This window comes from Parus major, chromosome 22 (assembly GCF_001522545.3).
Source record: "Parus major isolate Abel chromosome 22, Parus_major1.1, whole genome shotgun sequence".
In the NCBI taxonomy this organism is placed as follows: Eukaryota; Metazoa; Chordata; class Aves; order Passeriformes; family Paridae; genus Parus; species Parus major.
Genome location: NC_031790.1, coordinates 3,495,479 through 3,501,833, shown reverse-complemented (window position 1 = coordinate 3,501,833; position 6,355 = coordinate 3,495,479).

Sequence of the window (6,355 nt, the reverse complement as noted above, 5' to 3'; positions counted from 1 at the left end):
CAGGGTGCAGCACTCAGGGTGCAGGAGCAGGGTGCAGCACTCAGGGTGCAGGAGCAGGGTGCAGGACTCAGGGTGCAGCACTCAGGGTGCAGGACTCAGGGTGCAGGACTCGGTGCAGGAGCAGGGTGGTGCAGGACTCAGGGTGCAGGACTCGGTGCAGGAGCAGGGAAGGGGCGATCTGGGGGCTCCCTGCAGCCAGCCCAGACCCTCTCCCGTGGGCAGAACTGAGTGACAGAGGCCAGACTGCACTAAGGAGCTCCCCAGACCCTCCTGGTTACCCTTTTGCCATCCAGGCTTTTAGGGAAGTTGTCTTCTGCTGATGAAATCCCTGCAGGATTTAGCGGCACAGGCTGCAGCAGAGCTGCTCCCTCCCGTGCTGCCAGGAATTTCTCTGGGCTTGGTGATGTGATCCCCTCGTGCCTGTGTGATCCCTCCCTGGAAGTGCTCTGTGCAGGGATCAGATGATGTGTTTGTCCTTTCAGCCAGCTCCTCGATGGGAATTTACACCCGATGGGGGCCGTGATGGGAATTTACACCCGATGGGGGCCGTGAGTGGAGCCCAGCCCGGCGTTCCGAGCCCTCTGGAGCAGCAGAGATGTGTCCCCTGCTGCGGGCTGGGCCTGCTCTCTGCCTCGGAGATTCATGACCCACTATTTCAGTCCTGCTCGCTATTTTTGGAAGCTGTCTCATGGTTGTGTGTCATTCCCTGTAACTGGATTCTCCACGTCCCCTGGCTCGATGGCTCCAGAGCAGTTAAACCCCCAGACTCCCACAGCTGGGTGCCTGGGCCAGGGGTCCTGTGAGGAGCAGGGATCCTGAGAGGAGCAGAGATCCTGAGAGGAGCAGGGATCCTGTGAGGAGCAGGGATCCTGTGAGGAGCAGGGATCCTGTAAAGATCCTGCAAGGAGCAGGGATCCTGAGAGGAGCAGAGATCCTGTGAGGACCAAGGATCCTGTGAGGAGCAGGGATCCTGTGAGGAGCAGGGATCCTGTGAGGACTAAGGATCCTGCAAGGACCAAGGATCTTGTGAGGACCAAGGGTCCTGTAAGGACCAAGGATCCTGTGAGGAGCAGAGATCCTGTGAGGAGCAGGGATCCTGCAGGGAGCAGGGATCCTGTGAGGAGCAGGGATCCTGTGAGGACCAAGGATCCTGTGAGGAGCAGCTGGAGGCAGCACAGAGGGACTTGGACTCAGGGCCAGGAACCCTCTGTTTGCCAGAAGTGTCTGAGCAGGGAGCAGCGGGACAGGAAGGAGACAGGAGCACAGGGCACCCCCAGCATCCTGGAGATGTCCCTCTGCTTTCCAAAGCCAGGAGGGTCCCTGTGGGACACCTGTGCCCCACACAGGTACCTTCCATGGCATCCCACACGCTCAGAGAGGCAAGGGAGGAATAAAACCCCAAACCCACAAGGTGTTTGAGCTCTCCTGGTGTTTAAGGACCCCTTGCAGGAGGTGCTGAGGGCAGAGGACAATCCCTGCCCAGGAGTGAGTGTTCTTGTGACCCCATCCCTGCTCTGGGGGCACTGGTGCCCCACAGCTCTGTCACCCCAAGGTGACATTTCACTGCAGGACGGTGAACTCCCGCCTCCTTTCCAGAAACACAAATGGAGCTGAAGGAAAAACAAAGCCTCAGTGGATGGCGAGGGCTGGGGATCACCAGCACCTCACCGGCACGGCTTTTATTGGGTTATACCTGATTTCTTGCACATTTGCTTGGGCGACTTTGAATAATTAAAAATAAACTCCCTTATAAAAGCCAAACAAATGGTATCACTGTCCCAGGCAGCCCCAGCCCCAGGGCAAGGCTTCCTGGCTGGGGTGAAGCACTCGGGCGCTGCCGATCCCAACTCCCAAGACTCCTTTGAAAGCTCCGAGTCTGAGCGCAGGAGACGGGAAGGTGCTGAACACAGAACCACTGCTGCCAAAATCCTGAGCATTTTTTAATAAGGGCTCAAACAAACCAATAAAAAACCCCCATCAGCAGGGCAAATTTCATTCCAGCTGGGAGCTGGATTCCTGTTAAAAGAAAGTGCCAGCAGGCCCTTTAGCTCCAATGGCACTAGCAGACACAGCTGTAATTACGAGCTCTCGATTGCTGTGTGAGAGCTGTTATGAATTTCGGTGGGCAGAGGGGCACAGAGGAACAGTAAATCACCCAAACAAAAGGGACGGGCAGCGGGGAGCAGGCTCCGGCCTTAACCAAGCACCATTGTAAAGAACTTCAATTATGAACATGTGCCATAGTTAAAGCAGGATCTGCAAAGCGGGAGCTAATTGTCCCCCAGGAGCCCAAACATCTCTTTGAGCCTGGGAGAAGCCAGACCGTGCTCACTGGTCCTTTGTCCGGGGAATCCCAGTGCCCCAGTTCATCTGTGGGACTGGGAAGTCCATGTGGCTGCAGAGAACTGGGGAAAGCTCCAGCTCCGGGCTGCTTGGAGCCTCCCTGGGCAGGCACAGGGAGTGTGAGCAGAGCTCTCCATCCCAGAGACCAGCAGCAGACCTGTCTCCTGCTGGGGAAGAGTGAGAGGTGCCCGAAAGAGCAGATGTTTGTGAGAGCAAAGGACCCAGCAACCCAAAAAGGACCTTTCTGTTTTAAATTTCCTCCCTGAGCCAGGTTCATTCCTGGGGCACCCTCAGCTGATTTCCATGAGTGTCTCCTGCCTGAGCTCCGCAGCTGGGGCAGGGAGAGCTGGGGCTGTGAGCACAGTCAGGGGCTCAGGGACTGCCGGGGGCAGCAGGAGCCCCTCCCCAGCTGTGGGACCGAGATCCAGACCTTTGCCCCTCCCCACATGGCCTCTCCCCCCTTCTGACAGCAAACTGAAAGCAGAACTGCCATCAGCCATTATTTAGTCACCACTGTCACCACCCTTCCCAGCACTAACTTGGAGTAATCTGTTGCTGATTTGTTGTGGATTTGTACCGGAAAGGATTTTCCCAGAACCCCTGGCTTTGCACAGGCTCCTTTATTAGTTCTGGATGCAGTTCTGGTGGGAGGGTGAGCCAGGAGTGCCAGGACCACTGCTCGACCCCTCAGCCTCACTTGAGGAGCTGAAATGGGGGCTCCCAGGGTGAGTTCTTGCCAGGAGAGGCAGCTGTCCTGAGACAAACCAGTGTTTGCTGGTCAGCTGGACACCAAAGCCAGCTCTGAGCTGGAAACTGCTGGGCAAACTTAGCAAAGAATGACTTTATTTGGTGACTTCATGCACGTCTTTCCTCCTAGGCAGGCCCTTATCCTGCTCCTCTCCACTGAATTCCAGAGCAGCTGCTGCTTCCCAGCTTGCTCCCTTGGTGTTTTTCCTTCCCTCTAACCCATTCCTTTCTTCCCTGGGCGCTCCAGAGCACCCGTGGGCAGCACCCACATTCCCAGGCAGGATTTTGGGCTGTTCCATCCATTCCAGCCCCAGCAGGGAGGCTCAGGGAGCAGCACTGAGCACTGGGCTCACACAGACAAGGAGCCTGCAGCTCTCCCCTCCCTGATTCCCATTCCTGCTCCCTCACCCATTCCCCAGGGACCAGTCTCTGTGGCCAAGCTCTGCCCATTGTCCCCAGCCAGGATCCCCCTGCCCAGGGAGCTGGGGCTGCCCAGTGACTCCAGGAGAATTCCAGGCTTTGCCAAGGTGGTGCTTTCCCCCCGCCCTTGATGGATTTTGCTCCTTGGAGAGATTTGTCTGCAGAGCACAACTTGTGTGCACCTTGAGAAAGTCAGCGCTCTGCCCGAGACAGCTGCAGGATTGATGTCCCGAAGTGAGGAGCGAGGAGGGAGAGCGTGTGAGTGAGGAAGAAAGTCTGCTCCAAACCACATCAGTAAAATGAGAAAGCCAAAGATTGCGCCATAAATAAGGACCAGTTGACACTTCTTAAATTCATAGCTTTAGCACACAGCAAAGTGTCTCCTTTTTATCAGGAATTTGTTGACAAGGGTTGCAAAAAGATCTACAAATAATACTGAGTGGGGCTATGAAAATGTATTTGTGGAACATTTCAGTATCAGGGATCACCATTATATCGGAAGAATTCATCTTCCTGGAACATTTTATTAGTATCTAGATTTTATAGCTGCTCCCTTTTAATTTTTTTAGAATTTATTATTTTTTTCATTCCTCCAGCACATATAGCATTGGCTGGGAAGAGGGGGGACCAGCATCCCACACCTCTCCATGCTGCCTCCATGATTTATCCCCTGCATTCCCAGCACAGCACGGCCATTAGGGGTTCAGCTTTCAAGGTTCTGTTCTTGAGGCTGCTTTTCCCCATGGATTTGCTGGGTGACCTTGGGCCTCAGCATCCCCTCAGTCCTGCTCAGAGCATCAGAGCCATCCTGGGGACCAGGCATCGCTCCCCAGACCCCTTCCCGGGGACAGGCACGGCCTCAAGGCTGCGCTCCCCCAGATGGGAGCTGGAAAGGCTCCTGCACCCCCAGCCCTGGCTGTGCCCCCTCTGCCCAGTCCCAAGGAGCAGCTGTGTCCCTGTGTGTCCCCTGTGCCCACCCCACCCTGTCCGCTGCCCCCGCTGCTCACGGCCGTGCCGCAGCTCCCGCTGCCCAATGGCAGAAGGGACCATAAATCCCCGGCAGTGGCATTACAGACACTCATAAATAAGGGCTCGCTCGGCGGTGCCGGCACTTTCCATTAGGGCTGTCTGGATCGGGCTGTTGATACCCCCAGTCTGCGCGGCCCGGCTGTAAAATTTATCAGTGCGCTTTCCTCGCCCCATAAATCATCCCAACTGGAAGCCATATGGCAGATAAGGCCCTAAAAACAGCCCGGGGCGAGCAGGCAGCTCTGCCGGGGTGGGGCACGGTGAGAAGGGCACCTCTGCTGCTGGCTGACACCTCTGGCTCTGAGCATCCCCCTCCTGTCCTCACCGAGCACCACGGCGGGGTCTGTGCCGGCCCGGCAGCAGGAGGAAAAGGAATCCTGAGGATTTCCAAACCGACACCAGCAGCTCAGAAACGGGAATTGTTCCCCGAGGAACAAAAGCTGGACTGCACCTCCCCAGGGATTCACCCCTGAACCAAACCCCTGATAGGAACAGCCACACTGACAGGGAAACTGAGGCAGAACCACACGGGGCACCTGGGGCCCCGACACAGCTCAGGAGCAGCAGCTTTGCTCTCCAAGGGACCAGTTTGCACCAGTTTGCCACCCAGGCAGAGGCAGGTGCCCCGGGCACCATCCATCTCCAGCTCCTGCTCTGCTTTCCACGGGCTCTTTACCTCATTGCCACCACAACCCGTGACAAATGTCACCTTTCCCCCCTGCAGGGAGGAAAAGAGCGCCAGGAACGGGTTAACCCCGAGCCAATAAAGCCATGTGGCTGTGGAGCAAAGAGCAATTCCAGGAATTCTGCTCTACCTAGATACAGGCCTGGCTGGGAGAATCTGCCACAGTGAACTCTTGGGAACACATTAAATTAAGTGTCCTAAATTCGCCTAACTATGCATTTAATTTGGCAGTAATAGGACACTCTCTGTGTAATAGCAGAGTTGCTGTGCAATGGAAGAGGAGCTGCATATTAATATTTTGATTATTAAGGACATGTGTATTGGAGGCTTGATAACTATGTAATATATTATTGCTTAATTGCTCAGACTCTTAAGTATGTTTTCATAATTAGCTGCTATTTAGTTAACGTAAATATTCAGCTTATTAAATATAGAAATGCATTTCTGCTGGAGCAGTTATTTGCATGAGAAGAAACCACACGGGCTGGTGCCTGCCCCGGGAGGGGTGGGAGGGCAGGGACCCTCCCTGAGGGACTCTTTGGTGGTCCTGAGGCCACTGAAACTGTGAGTACAAAAAGGCTTTTCTGCCACAGAGCTCATCCCAGGCACTCCAAACTTCCCTCTCATTGTTGGAGGTGATGGGAGCCTGAGCCCGAGCCGTGGCTTTGTCTGGTTCCTCTCAAGCAGAGCTAATCCCCTCACCTGGGCCAGGCAGCTGATGTGCTTCCTCCTCCCTTCATTTGCTCATAAATCTGTCCAGCCAGGAGGCTCCTTCAATGAGGCTTTTGCTCTTCTTTCTGCTTGGAGCACCCATAAAAACCATATGGAAATGGGAGGCAGAAATGCACATTTCACACCTTGCCTGCACTGGGCCCGCAGCTCGGGAGTGCTGGGGTTCTTCTGTGAGAGGCACCTGAACCCCCCAGCACCTCCTGAAGCCCCCTGGAACCTCCTGAACCCCCCAGAATCTTCTGAACACCCCCCAGAAACTCCTGAACACCCCCCAGAACCTTCCAATCCCCCTTCCAGCACCTCCTGAAACCCCCTGGAACTCCTGAACCCCCAGAATCTTCTGAACCCCCCCTAGCACCTCCTGAACACCCCCAGAACCTTCCAATCCCCCTTCCAGCA